The 24,665-nt window shown below is 43.0% G+C and overlaps 2 long non-coding RNA genes across 3 annotated transcripts; one reads left to right on the top strand and one right to left on the bottom strand.

Moving 5' to 3' along the window:
- The first annotated feature begins 227 nt into the window (after positions 1 to 227).
- LOC137096383 (uncharacterized) lies at positions 228 to 4,646 on the top strand. Its single transcript, XR_010909417.1, has 3 exons — positions 228 to 495; positions 1,317 to 1,516; positions 3,769 to 4,646. It is a non-coding gene; the product is annotated as an uncharacterized lncRNA (long non-coding RNA).
- Positions 4,647 to 10,542: 5,896 nt separating this feature from the next.
- LOC132766734 (uncharacterized) lies at positions 10,543 to 24,636 on the bottom strand. Of its 2 annotated transcripts, none has more exons than XR_009630557.2 (3): positions 24,320 to 24,636; positions 15,244 to 15,363; positions 10,543 to 10,718 (listed from the first exon to the last, which is right to left on the bottom strand). It is a non-coding gene; the product is annotated as an uncharacterized lncRNA (long non-coding RNA). The 2 variants fall into 2 exon arrangements; XR_009630558.2 differs by having other exon boundaries at positions 24,328 to 24,636.
- Positions 24,637 to 24,665: the final 29 nt, after the last annotated feature.

Here is a 24,665-nt window from a genome sequence, read left to right as displayed (position 1 = left end):
GCGAAACCACGCCCACTCCTGGGAGGAGAGCCGGCATCGGAGGCATCGGCTGGTTGTCAGGAGCAGCCCCGGCGTCGAGAGGGGCCATCCCTCCTGCTTGTGCTCCCAGGTCGCCCGGCATCGGGGGAGTGAGGGCAGGCATCGGCAGCAGCGGGTCCGCCTGCCCCTCGGCCAGGGGCGGCATCGACGCAGAAGGCGCAGGGGCCGCCTCCCCAGCCGGAAGCGCTGGCAGCAGGTTCGCGAGACCTAGCGGCTGGGCCGAGGTCGAGGGCTGCTGGAAGGAGGTTTGCGGAACCTCCAGAGAGGGCGCTCGCTCTCCGCGCTGCTGGCTCGGCGCAAGGCGCGTCGGAGGCGAGTGGAGGGTTGCCACGTTTCCCGCCCTTTTTACGGAGCCCGAAGGCCCCGGAGAAGCCAGGCTGCCATCTTGGAGGGCATCTTTTGCCTTCTTGATCTTCTTCTTAGCCACTCCGCCATGTTGTGGCTGCTTAGAACTAGGTAAGTTCGCAGGCCTGGCAGCCTGGGCAGACGGAGCTGGCGGGAGGAGGGCCCTCTCATACAGGGCCGCTTTTAACCTTGAGACCCTGTTCTTACGGGTCTGGGGCGTGAAAGCCTGGCAAATCTTGCAGGGTTGGGCAAGATGAACTTCCCCCAAGCAAGTGAGACACAGTGAGTGCCCGTCCGTGTCCGGCAGAGTATTGGGGCACTGGGTGCATTTTTTGAAAGACGTGGTCGCCATTAAGTCAATGCTAGGGCGATCCGTCAAAACCAATCGAGGAAGTAGCAAAAGAGAGGTCGATATACAGTCCGGGTCAGAGAGTTAGAGAAGAGCAATAGCCAGTCCGAGTCTAAACCAAAGTCTACCTACGAGTTGTCACGAAGAAGGTTCTCTAGTTGAATCGCTGGGCGGATAAAGAGAACTGAGGGGGCCTGGCCCCGCGTGGGCTATATATACTCGAGAGGGGAGGGGGGAGGGGGGGCGGGGCCAGGCAATGTCATAAATGTCATCTTTTTAATTCTAGAAGGTTCCGAAGTTGGGTCTGCGCAGGCGCAGGAATACCATGTGTGCAATTCGTAGTTGACTACGACAGGAAAATAATGATGATGATGATATATTATATAGCAGAAATTGCTCTGAATATTGAATATAATGGTTGCTACATCTACAACGGCTGCATGCAGTCATGCCAGCCAGATGACCTTGGAGGCGCCTACGGACATTATTAAAATGTTTATATCCTGTCCCGTATCATAGTTATCAGGACTGTGTAAAATAACAGATGAAACAAAAAATCTGCATCTTCTCTCCATTTCTCTAGCTGCTGAAACAGAGTCCCATTTTTTTCACCTGATGCAAGGCAAGATCCACCAGGACTCAGTAGGGCTCCATTTTGACAGTGTAGAGAAAGGGAGCCCAGTGCCTTTTGAGGAGTCGGAAAACATGAAGAGGAAGCTGAGAAACAATGGGAAAGGGCAGTTGCATGAAATGGGAGGCCATCCCAGAAGACAGGGAATGAAGGTGGACAGTTTCCTCAACTTTCTTCCACTTTCCCTCTCTTTTCCCCTGCCTATCTGATGAAATCCTATTTATTTATTACTTATTTCAAGGAGGTACTCAGGATGGCTTACAACAGGGAACCATCAGGTGCTGACACAGTACATTAGAAATCACAGATACAATTAAAAACAATTATAAAACATTCAATTTTAAAACAGTTCACTGGTTCAAATCATAGTCCAGGTCAATCCATTGTGGTTACTAAAACAATCCCTTCCCAGTTATTCCATCTATTGTTCAAAGGCTTGCCCCCATAGCCAGGTCTTACAAAAGGTCAGGAGGGAGGGAGCAGATCTAATGTCATTGGGGAATGAGTTCCACAGCCGAGGAGCCACCATGGATTAGGCCCTGTCTCTCATCCCCACCAGAGGTGACTGCAAAGGTGGTGGGACCGAGAGCAGGGCCTTCCCAGATGAACTTAACATCCTTGGTTGTTCGTAGAGGGAATCACATTCGGACAGGTAAACTGTCCTAAGAGCATATTGAACAATTTAACATATTTAAACAGTCAGTAGCAGAGCAAGGAGTTATGGCATGGTAACAGAGGCAGCTATGCTGGGTCTGGCATTTTGGGACTTGTGTAATCTGTGACATACTCTCCACTTTTTAAATCTATAGAGCAGGCATGTAGCTGAAGCCCCTGAAGCCCCCCCCCCCCCCTGAAATTCTCATGGTGGTTTGCGAAAAGGCCTAACTGGTGCATTATTTAAACTGTTATGTTTATTCATATCATGATCTGATCACCATACTCAATATATCCCATATGCATGGGGATATTGGGGTAATGATACAAAAGGTTTGCTAGGCTAGACCTTCTTTCACTCAGACTCAGCCCTCCCCCCTGAAACTCACCCCCCCCCGAACCCCCCCTGAAAAAAATTCAGCCCCCCCCCCCCCCCCCGAAACGAAATCCTGGCTACGGGCCTGCTATAGAGTCCATGTAAATGCCCCTCTCCTCTAAACTATAGAGCCCTTCCATGGCATCCAATAATAATTAATTAGCTGGGGTTGATTTATAGTGACCCTATAAATTTCTCATGTATTTTTTTAAACAATGAATATTCAAAAGTGGTTTTGCAAGTTCCTTCCTCTGAAATATAGCCACAGCACCTTGTCTTTACTAGTGATGTCCCATACTGACCAGAGCTGACTCTATTTAGCTTCAAGTATCAGACAGGGTCTGGTACATTTTGGGTATGCAGGTAGAATATTCCATAAACTAGAGATTGTTGAAATTTGGAACACACTCTCAAATGAGGTAAGATCTGCTCCCTCCCTCCTGGCTTTCAGAAGAAATTAAAATCATGGCTTTGGGACCAGGCCTTCAGACAGTAGATGTTTGTAGAGTTTAAAGGACATGGACTAGAATGGCAATACTAGTGTATTGAATATAGGAACACAGAACAACGGATTATGAGATTGGATCTTGATTCTACCTATGAGACGCTAATGAGATGTTATAGTTATGTTTAACTGATTGTTTATTATATCATTGTTTTTAACTGTTTTTAACTCTTTTTTGATGTTGAGCATTGCATTTTGCTATTGTTAACCGTTTTGAGTCGCCCAAGGGCTGAGAAAAGCGGTATATAAATGAAGTAAATAATAAATAAATAATTTTAGAAGACATGTATTTGTATATATGTACATGAGATATCTTTGAAAAGGAATCCAAGTCTCAATATCCAAAACACTTTTGGTTCCTAGCATTCTGGATAAGGAATGTTCAACCTACAGTTCCCAGTAGCCCTAGATGCTAAGCTATGCCCCTTGTATATATTCATAGATATGTTTGATATACATTCCACCTTTCTCATGGAACTGAGAATCAAGTTAGCTAAAATTATTGAGAGATGGGTAACCGTACAGTGATAAAGTTGCATAGTAGTTGAAAAATGCTTGCTCAATAGTGAGGAGTGCCATGGTGCATTAAAATATATAAACATAAACATGTATACGTCACCAATGGAAATTTACAAGTGAAAATCTAGTAAATGTAAACATTAAAACACAATTAAAAAACAGTTTAAAAGCACCAATTAAAATAGTCACAAAAATTAACAAAGTATAATATAAACACTCCAACTTTATCAGTTGGTTAGTTTCTAAAAGCCTGCCTGAATAGACAATTGTGAATTACTGTTATTACTGTTCATAAAGAGCTTATGTAAGGGATAAAATAATGCATGGCCATACCGTTTTCTGTCTTTCAGGTGGGACTTACCTCTTCTCATGAGGCACAGGAAAATATAAACTGCGAGTAGCCACCAGCCCTGAGCCATATGTCCTCCAATGTGAATTGATGAAAATCTACCACACTCATCAGACCTTTGGCACTGAAGGAAACAACAACTGGCTGCTCCTGAAAAGCTGCTTTTTATCTACAAAACATGCCTATGCTCCAGAGATCAATGTGTCCATATGGAGGTGGAACAAGAATTGGGTTGATGGGCCTTGATAGCATTGCATGTCTTTTAAGAACTGCCTAACAGTGGAATAGACTGCCTCAGAGTCGCCTTCTTTGTGGAGATTTTTCCATAGAAGCTAGATGACCAGCTATTAGGATTATCTATATAAATAAAAATGTAATGTTTGTTTGTGCTACCATCAGAACTCAAAAACCACTGGGGGAATTGACACCAAATTTGGACACGATACACCTAACAACCCAATTTATGTTCTCCACTCAAAAAAATAAACAATAATTAACTGGAAAGAACGTACCCCCACAAGGCTAAATGCCTATATAGAGCCTGTGTTAAAAGAACACTCTCCCTCGCCCACCGCTCCTGCACGAGGGGAAAAAACACAACCGCTGAGAGAGGGAGGGAGGGAGGCGCGGCACAAGAGAGGGAAAGGTGGCCGGTCTATCCCTCTGCCTACCCCCATCTCTTCTGGCAGGCCTACATAGTCAACTTTCAACCATGAATTTTCATTTGCATTCTGTTACTACCAATATTTATTTATTTATTTCATCTACTTATACCCCGCCCTTCTCATAACTACTTCATCACACTAGAGAATGAATCCACTTTGAATCCGGTTTCTGCCTCCTGCAGAATTCTGGGGTTTGTAGTTTAGTGAGGTTCTTAAAGGCTCCTCCCTAAACTACCAGCCCCAGAATTCTGCAGGAGGCAGAAACCGGATTTAAAGTGGAGTCATTTTCTAGTGTGATGAGGTCCTATAATGTCAATTTTGTAAGTGTGTTTGGTATAAGATTTTGTGTGTGCGTGTTTATGTAATTTAGTACTTAATTGCATTTTTATGTTATGATGCTTTTGAACTGTGGTGTTGGAGGAAAATTCTGAGAGTGCCTTGAACCACGAGAAGATCCACCCAGTCCATACGTCAGAAAATAAAGCCCAACTGCTCATTGGAGGGAAGGATATTGATGTGGAGATATAGATATTTATACATAAGCAAACAGTATTTTGGTCCCGTCCCCCCCAACCAATCACTGATATATATTTTCTGTTTGTCATGGGAGTTCTATGTGCCATATTTGGTTTAATTCCATCATTGGTGGAGTTTGGAATGCTCTTTGATTTTAGGTGAACTATACATCCCAGTAACTACAACTCGCATATGTCAAGGTCTATTTTCCCCCCAAGAGCACCTCAAAAGCGCCCCTGGGCAAAATCAACTATACTGCAAATGCTTACTTTGCGTAATGGGTTGAGCCGCCCCTGCATATATTGTATGTACATTACAAGCACTGAAATATAGAAAAATCAGGTTCATCTTCCCTAATAGGAAACCAAGCTGACAGGCCAGAAAGAATGCTGAAGGAGATCTTTGTTGAAAGGGGGAGGAGAAGAGGGGCATGTTATCTATACAGAGACTGGTACAGCTTAGCCTAAGCCAGGCCTTCTTACTTCTAAAAAGTAAGGAATCTCCCTACCTTCTGACAGGTCAAAAGCAGGCCCCTGATGGATGTAAGCTGCTTTAGAAAAAAAATATAGAGGCCATGCCTCTTGCATGTTGGAAGATAGAACTTGATATTTCTATGATGCTAAAGTGACGTAGTGATGATGTTATGTATGTAGAAGCATGTTTCTTTGTTTGCTTGCATTTGAAGATGTATAAAAGGGAAAGTCAATGCCTTTATCCTCACTCTGGTTTGCTTTTGGATGAGATTCCATGTCAAAGTCTCAGCTAAAAATAAACGTACTTTTCTGCCTACAGTAAGGATTGCTCTTGGTATTCTCTCTCCTATCTGCTGCTACAATATTAGAGGTAAAGATGAAGTACTTTGGCCACATAATGAGAAGACAGCTTAGAGAAAATAATGATGCTGGGGAAAATTGAAGGAAAAAGGAAGAGGGGGCGACCAAGGCCAAGATGGAGAGATGGTATCCTTGAAGAGACTAGCTTGACTCTGAAGGAGTTGGGGGTGGTGACAGCCGACAGGAAGCTCTGGCGTGGGCTGGTCCGTGAGGTCACAAAGAGTCGGAAGCAACTAAACGAATGAACAACAACCTCTTGTCTCACCTCTGTTAGTAACTATGAGTCTTTTGTAAGTCAGATGTTTGTAAGCTGGAGACTGCCTGTAATTACTTAACACATTACTCTGATCATATAAAAACTTACTTGTTACTTGAGAAACTGCAAATTGCTTCCTGTGTGAGAGAATTGGCTGTCTGCAAAGACGTTGCTCAGGGAATGCCCAGATGTTTGATATTTACTATCCTTGTGAGAGGCTTTACTCATGTCCCCCCAGCTGGAGCTGACAGAGGGAGCTCAGCCCGCTCTCTCCAGATTCGAACTGCTCACCTGTCAGTCAGCACTCCTGCCAACACAAGAGTTTAACCCATTGCACCATCGGGTATTTCACTATATCAATTAATCTGCAATACTTGTGTTGTGGTAGCATGCTGGCAGTGATTCCAAATATAATTGGGATCCCTTTTCCTCATAAGAATCCCACAAAGAAGACAGCGGAAACAAAATTAACCAGACTGCCAAATTAAGTCAGGAACTAGAAGGGTTTTATAACCTTGTAGCCACTATCATTGCAGAAATTTTTATTAGAACAGCAGCTGTATACGTACATTTTCTTAGACTTTTCATACAAGTACCAGTCATCACATTTTGAATTATCTACGTTGGTGCACATATTGACTACTTGCCACGGTTCGAAATCTAGAGTGGGAGAGCATGAGAATAATAATAAAAAAAATTCTGTAAATGCCACTTTTTCGTGAACCCAGCACCTCATGCCTTTGGGAAGCCTTCTCTCACTTCCTGAGCCAGCTAATCCCTGAACAAAAGGACTCACCAAAAACTCTTTACATGACTGAAAAAAACAAATGACTCTAATTCTTGAGACCTCGGAGAAGCTAAAGGCTTGCCCATCTGAGGGATGGATTCTAAGGACATTCAAATCATCTTTCACAAAAGGTGTTTGGTCACCTCAGTCTCCTTCCATTGTGTCAATTCCTCTGGCTGATACTGATCCAAGATATCATCAACAGACCCCATACCCAGGACCCAAGGACAACAAAGGGATTGACTTCCTAATCAGTCAAAGAAATATTTCCAGGAACCAAAGACAATAACCAGTCTGGCTCGAGAGCTTAGGAAAAGCTACCGCTAGCCATTATACAAACATTAGTCATTTAATCCATTTACCTTGTCCTCCTGGTTAATTGTTTCCTGCCCTGACCACCTCCTTCCTTCCCACTGGCCAAGAGGCCAAAGCAGCGCTGGCTCCCTGATTGGCTGAGCCACAAGTAAGCCAGCCGCACCTCCCAGCCAGCTGATGACTCCATCCAATCAACACAAAGCCGGCAAGGGGGGCGAGAGCAGGAAATTTGAATTTGACAGCTTGTATTTTCTATAAGAACCATGTTGTTTTGCCTTGCAAGGCATGTCGGCTTTGGCAAATTATTGCATTTTGACATCCGCTCCAGCTGGAATGAAATAAACATCTCAGTGGCTTCTGCTTCAACTTGGTGAGATTTATTCTGGAATATTGGCTTCTCTTTCTCATCAGGCAACCCACAATGGTTTGGGCCTATCCACAGCCATTCTAAACTGCTTGACAACAGGATGGCAAGAGTGCAGGGGGGCAGTTGGCCAAAGTGGGGAGCAGATGTTGGTTATAGAGACCTTTGCTCTACTACTTTTAGCTGTCATTTCCTTATATCCATGGATTTGCTTCACTCGAATCTCCCAAATCTTCATCAGGTTTTAAGAAGCGGTGCATTTAAATCCTGCTGGACTATTTTTGAAACAAGAACACCACCTTTCATCATTGTTCAAGACAAAACTTGCTGCTGACTGCATCTTAGCAGAATGAATTGCTGAATCTGCAGATCAAAGTGTGAAATGCTTTTGGGAGCACTTCCACACAGCCCCATATCCCAGAATAACAAGGCAGAAAATCCCACAATATCAACTTTGAACTGGGTTAACTGAGTCATAATTCAGATAATGTGGGATTTTTTTGTCTTAATATTCTGGGATATAGGGCTGTGTGAGTTATCTGTGGGAGGCTTGCATAATAATAATAATAATAATAATAATAATAATAATAATAGAGGGAAATGTTAATATCAAGAGAGGAATTTTCCAGGGTGACTTACTGTCACCACTGCTGTTCATCACTGCAATGATCCCTCTGTCAGTAATTCTACAGAAAACAAACCTGGCCAATGACAAGTTTGCAAACTTTGGGGGGGGGGGGGTTATTTCTTGTTTTTGTTGTTTTTAAATACAATGCAACAGTTTGGTTTGCTCCTGATACAATAAATAACTAAGCTGGTTGAGAAAATCAAGACTTGAACAGTCTGCCATTGGTATCTGCTGGGGTTTGGTTCCATGTAGGTCGGAAATGCAGCAGCAGTATCAATAGGGTTAGATAGTCTGGGGGATCTGAAGAATCCTCCTGTCTTTAGTCAAACTATTCTACTCACATCTGTGATGTAGACTGATACTCTCAGGGATTTTCCATTTCTCCACCCATTCTCATTCTGAGAGGTTCTTTCTGTCTTCCAGAATGGTTTAGGTTACCTCCATGAGTAATTCCAAGCCTTTGAGAAGTCTAGATCTCTACCGCTTGTCCACCAAAGGGGAATAATTACAAAATAGATACTAAAAACGTATGTCCCATTATAACGGTTTAGTAAAAAAGTATCCCTTTTTTAAAAAAAAAATAATGTCAGAGGTTAATTGAGAATACTGCAAGTCGCTTCTGGTGTGAGAGAATTGGCCGTTGCCCAAGGGACAATGCTCTCACACCAGAAGCGAGGTGTGAGAGAATTGTAGGAGGCTTCTCTGATATCCCAGTATCCCTTATTTAAAATAGTAAAATCAAGTTTTGCTTCCTGGATTTTTTTAAGCAGGGAGGGAGGAGAGCTTGGAGCAAAAACAGGATAATTCCCCTTTCAAAAAAAAATTAGACAGGATGTTATCCAGTCTACCTAATGCCTGTTAACCTTCCATCTGTACTCTTTGCCCCAATCATAGCCTATCCTCCACTTACATTTAAGATACATAGACCAAAGATCAGAGATCTTTCTTTTGATTGACATTAGTCTGTGAAGCACCACACTTCTTATTAACAATACTTCTACAAGGGAAAAAAAACTAGAAATCCACAACAGGTTTTTCAAGAAACATCTATACTGTAGAATTAATGCAGTTTGACATCGCTTTGACCGCCATGGCTCAATACTGGTGAAATGGTGAGATGTGGAGTTAGTCTTTAACTTTCTCTGCCAGAGTCCTGGTGCTTACCAAACTACAAATCCCAGGATTCCACAGCATTCAGCCACAGCTGTTAAAGAGGTGTAAAACAGCATTGTTTTTGAAGTGCAGGCATATCCATGGTTATGTAAGAGTCTGGTTTTAGTTAACTTAAACAGATCTGCAAACTTGGATGGATATATGTATTAAAATAAAAATGAAACAGGGCAGCAATCCAATCACCAGTAAAACTATTTAATATCACTCACTTCAATAGGTGAGTTAGTAAAGGTAAAGATTTCCCTTTGACATTAAGTCTAGTTGAGTCCGACTCTGGGGGTGGTGCTCATTTCCATTTCTAAGCCGAGGAGTTAGCGTAGTCTGTAGATGCCTCCTAGATCATGTGGCTAGCATGACTGTATGGAGCACCGTTACCTTCCTGCCAAAGCTGTACCTATTCATCTACTCACATTTGCATGTTTTCGAACTGCTAGGTTGGTAGAAGCTGGGGCTAACAATGGGAGCTCACCCCATACTGTGGATTTGAACCACCGACCTTCTGGTCAGCAAGCTCTGCAGCTCAGCAGTTTAATCTGCTGCACCACCAAAGCCCTATGGTTGAGTAAAAGATGAGTTAAACATTGTGGATTTGTGCCCTGTGTTTATGTCAAGGTGTGTTTGAGCACAACTCCAAGTCCACGCAAACAGAAGACAAAGAACAAATTTGGATACCAACAGATAAATTAGATGATATCATAATACATTATTTTAGCCATTGTCCTCAAGATGTTGGGTTCATGGTCCAACATTTTCATCTTTTATGCCGAATCAGGTGAGAGTGATAATACTCTAAACCTCTGGAGGTAACAAGTTACCTTTCCCCTGCTCTATATCAACTTTTTTTGTGTGTGTCAGGAGTGACTTGAGAAACTGCAAGTTGCTTCCTGTGTGATAGAATTGGCTGTCTGCAAGGATGTTGCTCAGGGGATGCCCAGATGCTTGATATTTACCATCGTTGTGAGAGGCTTCTCTCATGTCCCCGCATGGGGAGCTGAAGCTGACAGAGGGAACTCAGCCTGTTCTCCCCAGATTCGAACTGCTCACCTGTCAGTCAGCACTCCTGCCGGCACAAGGGTTTCGCCCATTGCGCCATCGGGAGTTCCACCATATCAGTTAATGTGCAATACTTATGTTCTGGTAGCATGCTGGTAGTGATTCCAAATATAATTGGGATCCCTTTTCCCCATAAGAATCCCACAAAGAAGACAGCGGAAACAAAAAAGAATCAGACTCCCAAATTAAGTCAGGAACTAGAAGGGATTTGCACCCTTGTAGTCACCAGCATTGCAGAAATTTTTATTAGAACAACAGCTGTATACGTACATTTTCCAATATTCTTCATAAAAGTACCAGTCATCACATTTTGAATCTTCTACGTTGGTGCACATATAGACCACTTGCCACAGTTTGAAATCTAGGGTGGGAGAGAATGAAAATGAGAAATAATAATAATAATAATAATAATAATAATAGATTCTGTAAGTACAGTATTTGAATTCAGCCTTTTGAGCTAGGATATTTCTGAACAAAAATGTATATATTGCTTTCAATGACTTAACTGCTCTCTTAACCTGCCTTTTTGTCATTTTTAACACATGTTAAAAACCAAAATCTGTTCCAGATATATATTAAGGTCAGTCCTTGTATTCTCAATATGTGTTGAGCCCCTTTTGAAAGCCACATGTCTGGAATACTAAACCCCAAGGTGATTTTACCATTGACATCAGAACCACCATTCTTTATAATCCCAAAAGTTTTTAATTTTACCATCATGTTGCATAAATTTGTTTATTTATTTACGATATAATTATCCTGCCTTTCTCAAACCCGAAGGCGACTCGAGGCAGCTTACAAATTGCCAGCAATTCAATGCCATAACAGTCCACAATATACAATTAAAACATTTAAAACAACATTATAAAAACAATATAAAAACCATTATAACATATAATAACCAATGTCTTCCTATTAATCTCATTTTCCAATAGCATCATCTAAGCCAGTGGTTCTCAACCTTCCTAATGCCGTGACCCCTTAATACAGTCCCTCATGTTGTGGTGACCCCCAACCATAATATTGTTTTTGTTGCTACTTCATAACAGTCATTTTACTACTGTTATAAATTGTAATGTAAATATCAGATGATGTATTTTCATTCACTGGACCAAACTGGGCACAAATACCCAATGCACCCACATGTAAATGCTAGTGGGGTTGGGGGAGGATTGATTTTGTAATTTGGGAGTTGTAGATGCTGGGATTTATAGTTCACCTATAATCAAAGAGCATTCTGAACTCCACCAGCGATGGATTTGAACCTAATTTGCCACACAGAACTCCCATGGCCAACGGAAAACACTGGAAGGGTTTGGTGGGTATTGATCTTGAGTTTGGAAGTTGTAGTTCACCTATATACAGAGAGCACTGTAGACTCACGCAATGGTGGATCTGGACCAAACTTGTCACAAATACTCAATATGCGCAAATGTGAACACTGGTGGAGCTTGGGAAAATAAACCTTGACTTTTGGGAGTTGTAGTTGCTGGGATTTATAGTTCATTACAATCAAAGAACATTCTGAACTCCACCAATGAGAGAATTGGCTCAAACTTCCCACATGGAATCCCCATGACCACAGAAAATACTCTGACACCCCTTCTGACACCCCTTCTGACACCCCTTCGCGACCCCCTCAGGGGTCCCGACCCCCAGGTTGAGAAACACTGATCTAAGCTGTTCCATGTTTGAAATTTACATAACTCTGTGTTTGTTGTAGCGAATTTGTTACTCTATGTGAAATTTTAGTGCATAGCTCTATGTTTGCAGGGGGCAGATAAGGAAGAATAGGGACAGAGAGGATAGCAACAGAGGGACAGGATTTATTTGCATATGGAGGCTGATTGGTCATATGCAGATTAGCATAGCCCCAGGATTTCAACAGGTTGGGAGACAAAATGACAGTTGGGAAGAGCAGAGCTGAACATTCTAAAGGGGCGGAGTTAAGTTTAAAAAGAGGCAGTTAGAGTTGAAGAAAAAGGAGAGCAGTTAGTGTGGAGAGTTTAAGAAATGACAGTTAGTTAGTTAGACAGAAAGTTAGTTAGGGATTGCAGTTTGTGAAGGACAGACAGTTAGGGATTCCTGTTCATGAGAGATAGTTAAGAAATCCTGTTAGAAAAGTAAGCAGTTAGTCAAATAGAGTACAAGTTTTGGGAACTTAGAGAAAAGCCAGTGGTGCTTTAATCAGAAAGTAGTTTTAGTCAAGTATGTGTAAAGCAAATACCATCTTGGTAAATGAGAAACTTTGAAAGTCTATTTCAGGAAAGTGCACCAAGTATATTATACATGACTGAAACTCAAGTTTGCAACAAAAATATCAATTGTAACCACAAGCGTTTGGAGCCTGAAGTGTTTGAATCAACTTCGTTACTGTGTTGCATATAAATGAGCCTCAAGCCTGTGATTCAAATGTTTTACAACACACAGAGCGTCTCAGGTATTAAAGTGTTGGCAGAGGACCGCACATATGTACATGCTTTCTTTACAAAATTGTGGCTTCCCTGGCATTACATTTGTCTATTGCAATGCGTTTCCAAAGGCTTGTTCAAAGAGCCAGGTTTTTGCTTTTTTTCTGAAGATCAGGAGGGAGGGGGTTGATCCAATATCCCTAAGGAGGGAGTTCCACAGCCGAAGGGCCACCACTGAGAAGGCCCTGTCTCTCGTCCCCACCAGATGAGCCTGCAAAAAAGGTGGGATTGAGAGCAGGGCCTCCCCAGATGATCTTAAATTCCTAGATGGTTCATAGGGAGAAATTCATTCAGGCAGGTAAGCTGTGCCGGAACCATTTAGGGCTTTATAGGCTAAAGCCAGCACTTTGAATTGTGCCCAGTAGCAAACTGGCAGCCAGTTGAGCTGGCGTAACAGAGGAATTGCATGCTCCCTGAGTGCTGCTCCAGTTAGCAACCTGGCTCCTTGCCCTGACCTGCCCCTCAAGAACAGTCTTAATACCATGTTGAAAGTAAATAAAAATGCCTTACCTCAGCAAAAACATAAGAGAACAGTGCACGCAGTTATATAATGCAAAAGAAAGCAAAGAATTCTTAATGCAGACACAACACTCAAGTCTCTGATAAAGTCCAAAATAAAACAGTAGTCTCACATTAGATGAAGAAACAACATGCATTGACCAATATATCCCTAGAGGCAGTTTCTCAAACGCAGACTGGAAGCAGCTACAGAAAGGACTGAAGGCATAAACATTAGGGTTGTTTGTTACCAGATGACTACTCCTGCTTTCTGATTTATAGCCCTGAATTCCACATGCAGGAGGTGCTAGGGTGGTTCCCAATTACTTTGGAGTTTCTGGCAGCTATTCTAGCTGAATGGTGTCTTTGCTGTTTCCTTTCCTCTTTCTAAAAATGTGGGCACTTTCAAGACCTCATCCTCTGATTCTAATTCCCACTCTTATTCCTGAACACTTTCCTGCTTCCCTTCCTCTTCTGAAGATGAGGAATCCCTAACACTGCCACCTGCTGGGCCATTTGAAGCTTCCAAACAGTCTTCAAAGGTACAGCGCTTTGCGTTAGTCTATATGGGATGTAACCAGAGCATGGACTACCGTGGCCAAGTCAGACTTCCCAAGATATGGGCACAGCTGACACACAAGTTTTAACTGCGTGAATGCTCCCCTGGTCATCACCAAGACTTGGAGTTCCAGGCTCAGTGATGAATCTAGGATCATCCCCAAGTTGCGAACCTGCATCTTCAGGGGGAGTGTAAGCCCATCCAACACAGTCTGTAACTCTACGCCCTATTCGGCCTTTTGACTGACTAGGAGGACCTCTGTCTTGTTTGGATTCAGTTTAAATTTGTTCACCCTCATTCAGACCATCACAGTGGCCAAGGACTGGTTCAGGACCAGGACAGCTTCCTCAGTAGGAGGTGGGAAGGAGTGACAGAGTTGGATGTCATCTGCATATATGTGACACCGCACACATTTTTTAATAAAGTTCAAATAAAATGCACTAGTATGATGGCTTTCCCTCCCACCCCCTCTCTCAAAATATACACCTATATTTATACATGGAGGAAAGTGCTGAGAGTGCCTTGGACTGCGAGAAGATCCAATCAGTCCATACTTCTGGAAATAAAGACCAGACTGCTCATTGGAGGGAAGGATATTAGAGGCAAAGATGAAGTACTTTGGCCACAACATGAGAAGGAAAGCTTAGAGAAGACAATGATGCTGAGGAAAATGGAAGGAAAAAGGAAGACGGGCCAACCAAGGGCAAGATGAATGGATGGGATCCTTGGCGTGACTGGATTGACCTTGAAGGAACTGGAGGTGGTGACGGCCGACAGGGAGCTCTGGCTGGGCTGGTCCATGAGGTCATGAAGAGTCGGAAACGACTGAATGAATGAACAACAACAAAATTTATACATAAACGCTAGACTTGTGCATTTGATTTGGAAATACCTTTGATTCTGATCTAGTTTGGACGTTTAGCACTTTTGAAGTCAGTTCTGACAGGTCTGTTTGCTGCCCCCTCCCCCCAATATTAAACAATTGTATCAAAAGGAGCCTTTAATTCTTAAGCTTTGGAAGCTGTGATGGAGCTAAAATTCACAGGGCAACCAAGCCCTGCTGAGAGGTGAAGCCAAACATGTTGCCATGCCTTTCCAGCCAATCAGAGGTGGTGGAGCAAGGAGGAAGAGGTATCCAAATTATCTGCTCTGAACTGGATGCATATGAATCTACACTGCCATATAATCCAAATCATATAATCTGGATTCAGAAACTGGATTATATGGCACTGTAAACAGGACCCCAAAAGCCAGTCCAAAGCCAAATCAACTTTAAAACATGTGCAAACTAGTAAGGGGAGAAAAAGAGCACAGCGGCCTCCATCTAATGCTAAGAATAGTGGAGTTGGACTCCTGACCTTTATAAACTTTCAATGTCATGCAGAGATGTTCATTGGCGGCGGCAGCACAAAAGCCATCTTCGGGATAGCAGGGTAGCCAGGGCCTCATGCTGGTACATTGTCGGCAGACCACAGCATCTGATTTGTAAAAAGAAAAGGGTTTTTAAAAATACAAGAGCAGCCTAAAAGTTTCTCTTAAAAAGGGAAATAATTACCAATCTTTATTTATTTACTTACTTACTTACTTACTTAATTTGTATACCGCCTTTCTCAGCCCGCAGGCAACTCAAGGCGGTTTACAGAGTAACATTCAATGCATACAATATCATAAATACAATTAAAATATAATCAAGTTTAGCACTTTTGAAGTCAGTTCTGACAGGTCTGTTTGCTGCCCCCCCCCCCAATATTAAAAATTTGTATAATAAAATGAAACAGAATCAATAAAATATAAATCCATAGTGTCTCCTTGTTAAAAACATTGTCCGGTCTCATTGTCTAGTAGTTCTGTTGTCTTATGTCAATTACGCTAAATTTGCAAACATTTGCTCAAAAAGCCATGTCTTGACTTTTTTCTGGAACGTTAAAAGGGAGGGGGCCGACCTAATATCTATAGGGAGGGTGTTCCATAGCCGAGGGGCCACCATAGAGAAGGCCCTGCCACTTGTCTCCGCCAAATGTACCTGTGACAAAGGCGGTAACGAGAGCAGCCTCCCCCCCCCCCCCCCAAGATGATCTTAAGGTCCTAGATGGCTCATAAGGGGAGATGCGTTTGGATATGTAGGGCTTTAGGGCTTTATGAGCTATTGAATTGTGTCTGGTAGCAAACTGGTAACCATATAAATCTAAGCCTCATCTACCAACCCCAGTTGGATGCAATGATTGTTATAATTATTCAACTGTGTGATAGGAGGCCCCCAGTGGCGCAATGGGTTAACCCCTTGTGCTTGCAGGACTGCTGACGGAAAGGTCAGTGGTTCAAATCCAGGGAGAGGGGTGAGCTCCTGTCTGTCAGTTCCAGCTTCCCATGCAGGGACATGAGAGAAGCCTCCCACAGGATGGTAAAATATCCGGATGTCCCCTGGGCAACTTCCTTGCAGATGGCCAATTCTCTCACACCAGAAGCGACTTGCAGTTTCTCAAGTCACTCTTGACACAAAAAACAAAAACTGTGTGATATGGCAGCTAAAAATGTCAATGTGATTCTAGGTGGCATCAAATAGTAATGTAGTGTTTAGATCAAGGGAAATAATTGTCCTACTCTAATCCACTTTGATCAGACCTCACCTGAAATACTGTGTCCATTTCTGGGCATCATCCTTCAAAAAGGATATTGACAAAGTGGAAGGTGCCCAGGGAAAGGTAAGCAAATGCTTAAAGGTCTGGAAACCAAACCTGCAACCCCCACCCCAGAGATTTATAGTTCAACAAGGACAACTAAACAAAATAAGATGAAATAATTTATTTTCGCTTTTCTGCAGGGTCTCTGTGATCCCCACAATGGACCACCAGCAGCAAACCTCCCTCAAAGACTTGTTATATGCATACACACAAACGCACGCACACGCACAGACAGATATAGAACATGTAGATATACACTGATTCGTATCACAGCATGTACAGAAGAGATCTGCAGAGGCGAATATCTTGCAAAGGCAAAAGCTCCTCAGCCCTTTAATAGAATGCATCCTTCTTTAGTTTCAGCCTACATTGTATCCCTTCATTGTAGTCTTTGTCCATATTATATCTTTTATTCTCTGTCCTATCCCTTTCTCTCTTTATCTAACAAAAATATATTAAATTATATGATTTCTGCCACAGACAGCCATGGGATCATTGCCTCTCTGTTGACCCATCCAAAGAATTTCCTGAGTGAACTGGGTTGGGCTAATTATTTGGACAAAGGTGACTTGGGCCCCTTCCACACAGCTGTATGGAATCCACATTGAACTGGCTTACATGACAGTGTGGGCTCAGATAATCCAGTTAAAAACAGATATTGTGGATTATCTGCCTTGATATTTTGGATTATATGGCTGTGTGGAAGGGCCCAAAGACTGTTTGTGTTTGTGTGTTTATATTCAGACCAGCAAGTGGTCTCAGCTCTAGATAGGATATTATTGATAACCCAACTGACTGTCTCAATCGGTTGAGAGGTTGGTAGTCACAGAAACATGAACTCATCTGAATTCTCTTATTTGACATCCAAAAGCTTGATTACAAGATACCACCGTCCTTCTGTTTTACCCGTTTGCCGTACAGTAACCTTTCTAGGAAATTCACAGGAAATTTCCCAGAATGGTACCCCATCTCGCTCCCACTCAGAGGAAATTACAGGAACTGAGAGGACTGGGAGAGGGACACATAATGAATTTGCATCAGAGCCATTTGACCTCCTTTCTGATTTATCTGATTTGGTCTGGGCTAGCCTGGAAATACGTACAGTTCTTCCTTTCCCAGGTCTCTGTTTTGGGCCCCTATGGAGAGACCTATTAACTTGATCACCTTAAGTAAAGTAAAGGTTTACCCTTGACTTTAAGTCTAGTCGTGTCTGACTCTGGGGGCTGGTACTCATCTCCATTTCTAAGCCGAACAGCCGGCGTTGTCCATAGACACCTCTGAGGTTATGTGACCAGCATGACTGCATGGAGCGCCATTACCTTCCCACCAAATTGGTACCTATTGATCTACCTACATTTGCATGCTTTTGAACTGCTAGGTTGGCAGAAGCTGGGAGTTCACCCCACTCTCCGGATTCAAATGGTCAACCTTCTCGTCATCACGTTCAGCAGCTCAGTGGTTTAACTCGCTGTGCCACAGGGGCTCCCTATTATTTATCAAGCCTAACACCATTGTTCACAGAGGAGCTGAAAATATGCGGACCCATCCCAGCCAGTTATCATCAGACACAACAAATTCCTTCTTGATTGCACCCCTCTCCTGGTCAGATCAATAAACAGGTGACACTTCAAATACTCCAATGACAGTTTATCAAATTTCCCACCACTATGATAAAGTACAAGAGAAAAGGAAAGCGATGGGCTCTGCGTTAACATGCTAACAGCCTAACTCAGTTCTCACCCATCTTTACACATACAAAATTTATCCATTCAAGGATAGGATCGGATCACCTTGCATTGCAACTAAAGACTATACAAATGAAGTACTGTCCTTTGTTTTTCTCCTTTGATCATACTGTAACTTTTACTGTGAGAATTAAAATACGTAATTCTTATCTATACATGCGGTGAATGTTGTGTGAAGTCACGGCACTCTGAACTTTTAAAAATCCCTTGTATTCTCCAACAAAGTGTTTCTTTCTTGTCTTCATCAAAAAGCAGGACTACTTGTTCTTGAAGGGAGGAAGTGGCTCTTTGATCAAAACCTTAGAAGTTGCTCAGAGTGTCCACCCACAACCCACATATCTGTAAAAGATCTGGCTAGTATTTTAGATGTATATGTTGTGGGTAGAATTTAGGGGAGGGGGTGTTCAGTTTTAACTTTATTTTTATTTTAACTATATTTTAATGTTTGTTTCTATGACACAAAGATTTATGTGATTCACATATATGTGTGTATTTGCCTCTTTTTAAAATACCATTGTGTCATGTCATGTAAGGTCATTGTTACCGGCCTTGAGACAAAAATGAAGTCAATTGTTAAATAGCCCAAAGGCATCACAAATGTAAATCAAAGCAAGGATTGTTGTTGTTGTTGTTGTTGTTTGTTTTCCAGTCACTTCTGACTTATAGCAGTCCTAAAGCAGATATATCTCAGGGTTTTAGGGACATTACTTATTCAGAGAGTTTGTCATATGGCAAAGATAGGCATATGTATGTTCAAACATCCCTATATTTGGGGTGGGGAGGAGGTTGGATTCAGCCCAGTTGATCTGGCATCTCCTCAGCTGGCCAAGGACCATGTTAGCAGTTCCTTCTGGACTAAATCTAGCTATTTAAAAACTCTAGAATCAGGACAGTAAATAAAGAGCAACACTCAGAAAACAGGGCATTCTGGACAAGAATCAATCAGGGCCAGCTAACACCTCCCAACAAAGGATCCCCAGGCAGCACCCAGCCAGGCTTTGAAGATACAAGGTCATTAAATGATAATCAAGATGGCGGATTGCAACATTCACACTTGACTCAAGCAGACAAGAGTTCTTTCTCCCACCCTGGACATTCCACAAATATATAAATCTCACTTCCTAGTTTGCAACAGACCTCACAACCTCTGAGTATGCCTGCCATAGATATGGGTGAAAAGTCAGGAGAAAATGCATCTGGAACATGGTCATACAGACAGGAAAACTCACAGCAACTCAAGTATGGAGATTTGTCTATAGACCTTTGATGAATTATCTATTGATTTACAGTGAACCCATGGATTTCATAGGGTTTTCTGAGACAAGCAATACCCAGAGCTGGTTTGGCCAGGTCCTTCCTCTGAAATATAGCCTACATCACCTGAGATTCATTGGCAGCCCCTGATCCACACTTTTGATACGATGATATAAGGAATAACATACATATTGGGGAGGTGAGCAGTGCAGAAAGCTGTAGAAGAAAATGAACTCACTTGAAGTGAAGTTTTAGACAAGAATTCTGCTGATACCACGGACTGTTAAAAAGACAAATGAATGAGTCTCAGGGCCCTTCCACACAGCCATATAATAACGCAGAATATCAAGGCGGATAATCCACAATGTCTGCTTTGAACTGGGTTATCTGAGTCCACACTGCCATATAATTCAGTTCAATATGGGTTCTATACAGCTGTGTGGAAGGGGCCTTAGAGCAAACCAAGCTGAATTGTCATTAGAAGATGAATAAAGTCAGACTGTCACACTTTGGAAATTTCATAAAATAGAATATTGAGAAAGCTGGTAATTTTTGGTAAAGTAGAAGGCAAAAGGCAAAGAGGCGATATTGATTCACCAAGAAACCTCAGCACTGTGTCTGCAAAACTAAGGCGGGCAGTGGATGATCAGGTTTTTTTGACATCTCTCATTCATAGGATCATCATAAATTGAAGTTGACTTGATGTCAAGTAACAAACATGGGTTTGTTTGAGGATGAAAAATCCAGACTGTTCACAGATGGGAAAGTCAAAAACTGTAATTTTTGTCAGGGAACTTACCTCCTTCTGTGAGGAAAAGAAAAATACAGGATGCAAACAGCCAGATTTGAGTCATACTATTCCTCTGGAGTCCTTGAGCTGAAACAACAGCGTCCCTTGAGTTGTCTTTTAAAACTGATTTCTCATCTGTGAGCAGTCTCGATTTAAAATCCCCAAACACACCCACACCCAGAGACCAACCTGTTTTTGTTTTTTTGTTTTTTGTTTTTTTTAGAGGCAGAGTCGCAGATGATTATTTTAAATGTTTGGGAGAAAATGTTAAAATTCAGTGCTCCCTTCTTCCATTTCTTGCTCCAGTTGTGCAGCTTCTGTGGGCAGGAGATCCAGTCAGCACCCTGTTTTCTTCAGTGCTTCTCCATTATAATGCCGTTTGGCACCACTTTAACTGCCAATTATTAAATTATATGGAATCCTGGGAGTTATAGTTTCACAAGCCTTCTCTGTTAAAGAATGCTGGTGCCTCACCAAACAACTCTGAGGATTGAGCCCAGCATTGAGTCCTAGCACTTTAAGTGGTAACAGGTGGCCGTCAGGTTACTAAGAGGAGCAGCGCTCAGGAAGCACACTACTCCTCTGTTGCGTCAGCTCCACTGGCTGCCAATCTGCAACCAGGCACAATTCAAAGTGCTGACTTTAGCCTATAAAGCCTGAAACGGTTGTGGCCCAGCTGACCTGTCCGAATGTATCTCCTCCTATGAACTATTTATTTATTTATTTATGCGCTTGTATATCGCTAATATCTCAGCCTAAGTCGGCGACTCATTGCAGTTTACAACAACTAAAAAGTTAAAAACAATTAAAAAACAGTATTCAATTTAAAACATGAAACACATAAACAATACAAATTATTGGGCCACCAATAATAATCCCATGCATCTCGTAACTAAAATCACAATCCAAAATTCATCGTCCATGATTACCAGTCCTTTAGTCATCAAAATTCGTTGCAACGGATTAACTATCTAGGAGCTTAGGATCATCGGGGAAGGCCATGCTCTCTATCCTGCCTGCATTGCAGGCGCGATTGGCAGGGACGAGAAACAAGGCCTTTTCAGTGGTGGCCCCCCAGCTATGGAACTCCCTCCCCAGGGATATCAGATCGTCCCCCTCCCTCCTGACTTTCCGTAAAAAGGTAAAAACTTGGCTCTTTGAGCAAGCTTTTGAGTTTGCAATAAAATAGATAACATGAAACTATGAATGATGAACATGAGATGGCCAGACGATGTGATTGGAAGATGTTTTAACAGGATGACACCTATGACTATATGTTTTAATGGTTTATATATATTTTTGCATTGTTATGTTGCTTGTTTTGAACTGCACTTTATGAATGCATGGCATCAAACTGTGCCAAGCTGTAACCTGCCTTGAGTCGCCATATGGTTGAGAAACTGTCCATGGAGAGCCTTCTCTTCTGCTCTGGGTTGTGTTTTTACGGTACTCCCTCTTTGTCTTTTGCACTTTAAGCAGTTTACTACTATTGACTTCCCTCAGTGTTGGTTCTTGACTGCCATTTATTTATTTATTTATTTATTTATTATTTCACACATTTATACCCCATCCTTCTCACCCCCAGAGGGGGACTCAGAGGAGTTATGTCAGGATGCCCAATGTCGGCCTTCAAGGATAGGCTGCATGTGTCATTCTGACATGATGGGATGAAAGGAGAAGAGAGGGAGAGTTGATAAGGCAATATGGCCTGGCTGCTTTTTTGAGAACCAGACTGGGGGTCCTTCCATACAGTCCTATATCACTGAATATCAGGGCAGCAGTTTGATAGTCACACATTATGCTTTGGATAGCATAGGGAAGGGTGACCACCCCTGTGGAGTTTGTTTCCCTGTCTGTACCCCTGTTAATAATAATAATAAATAATAAAACTTTATTTGTACCCTGCTACCATCTCCCCAAGGGACTCGGTGCGGCTTACATGAGGCCAAGCCCACAGGACATCAATAAGCAAAGGCAATAACAAATAATCAATACAAAAGTTAAAATAAAATAAAACTCAAAAACAAAAAATACACAATAAGCGATAAGCAATATTAATAACAATAACATACAGCATTTAAAAACCAATGGCCGGGCCAAATGTAATAATTAAAATTTAAAATGCTGGGCATGAACAAGGTAAGGTAAGCTAGGATAGGGTTTTCAAAGAAAGATGAGGGCGCGCAGACAATCCTAAATCAATATTAAAGTGCATTTGAGGACATATTGCTAAGAGTTTTCCTATTCTGGGAAGGCACACTGGCACACTTCCCCTATTCTGGGAAGGCATTTCAGGCTCCTCCTAACGACTGCCAGCATTGGGGCATGTCTGATGTCCTTAGGGAGTGAACTCCAGAGTTGAGAGGCCACCACCGAGAAGGCACTTTCCCTCGTCCCCACCAGTCGCGCCTGCGAAGGCGGTGGGAGCGTGAGCAGGGCTTCTCCAGATGATCAAAGAGATCGTGTGGGTTTGTACACAGAAATGCAGTCACACAGGTAGGCGGGTCCCAAACCGTTCAGGGCTTTGTAGGTAAGAACCTGCACCTTGAATTGGGACTGGAAAATGAAGAGCAGCCAGTGGAGCTCCTTAAACAGGAGGGTTGACTGCTCTCTGTAAGCACTGGTTAGCAACCTGGCTGCCACCCATTGTACCAATTAAAATTTCCGGGCCGTTTTCAAGGGCAGCCCCACGTAGAGAGCATTACAGTAGTCCAATCTGGAGATGACTAAGGCATGGACCACCCTGGCCAGATCCGACTTCACGAGGTATGGTCGCAGCTGGTGCACAAATCTTAATTGTGCGAAGGCCCTCACGGCCACCGCCAACGCCTGAGCTTCAAGCGTAAGTGATGAGTCCAGAAGGACACCCAGACTGCGGACCTGTGACTTCAGGAGGAGTGTAACCCCGTCCAGCACAGGTTGCCACCCTATACCCCGATCCGGTTTACGATCTACCAGGAGGACCTCTGTCTTGTCAGGGTTGATCCTCAGCTTGTTCCTCCTCATCCAGACAGCCACAGCGGCCAGGCACTCGTCCAGCACCCGAGGGGCTTCCTTGGAGTTAGGTGAAAAAGAGTAGTTACGAACATAAAAACTCCAACCATCACCCAAGTCAAAAAAGAAGCACCATTAAAACCTTCGCACACTGTGCAAAAAGAATCTGCAAACCCCACCTTCTCCAAGATGAACTGAACCACCTCAACTGGGCTCTACAGGCCAATGGAGACTCCACCTCAGACATCAGAAGAGCTAAAAGACCGAGAACAGCCACGAGAACAAAGATGAAGATCCACCCAGAGGAAAAGTGTTCTTGCCATACATCAAGGGAACCACTGACCGCATAGGGAAGCTGATGAGGAAACACAACATACAAACAATCTACAGACCCACCAAGAAAATCCAACAAATGCTTCGTTCAGCAAAGGACAAGAGGGATCCTCTCACCTCTGCAGGAGTCTAGCGTGTACCATCCAAACGCAGGGACCACCAAACGCAGCATTGCCCAAACACGAATCAAGGAACACGAAAGGCACTGCAGACTACTTCAACCAGAGAAGTCAGCCATAGCAGAGCACCCGATGAACCATCCTGGACACAACATATTATTTGAGAACACAGAAATGCTGGACCACACCAACAACCACCATGTCAGACTACACAGAGATGCCACTGAAATACACAAGCATGTGGACAATTTCAACAGAAAGGAGGAAACCATGAAAATGAACAAAATCTGGCTACCAGGATTTAAAAACTCTTAAAAAAAATTAGAGCAGCACAACAACAGAGAGGAAACAAACAAGGACATCTAAGCACCTCTCAACAAAAGATTGCTCCAGGCACTGCCAGGCTAATCAAGGTGGCCAGTTGAAACATTCACACCTAGCTCCAGGAGACAAGAGTCCTTTGTCCCACCCTGGTCATTCCACAGATATATAAACCCCTTTTCCTAGTTCCAACAGACCTCACTACCTCTGAGGATGCTTGCCATTGATGCAGGCGAAACGTCAGGAGAACATGGCCATATAGCCCGAAAAAACCTACAACAACCCGTAGTTAAGAACGTTTCCTCGCACTTTCCGTCCCTCTCTAACAGGCCTGGGCCAACTTGGGCCCTCCAGGTCTTTTGGACTTCAACTCCCACAATTCCTGGGAGCTGGTAAAGCTGGCTGAGGCTTCTGGGAGTTGGAGTCCGAGTCGCTCACAGGCCCAAAGTTTGAAAACTCAGTCGGATGCCTTGCTGATTGCCGGCCCCTCTTTCTCCGTCGCCTAGCAACGCGGCGTTCCATCACCCGTCCAGCCAATCCCGT

Source organism: Anolis sagrei, chromosome 2 (genome assembly GCF_037176765.1).
Source record: "Anolis sagrei isolate rAnoSag1 chromosome 2, rAnoSag1.mat, whole genome shotgun sequence".
NCBI lineage: Eukaryota > Metazoa > Chordata > Lepidosauria > Squamata > Dactyloidae > Anolis > Anolis sagrei.
This window is presented reverse-complemented; position numbering and strand designations above follow the sequence as displayed.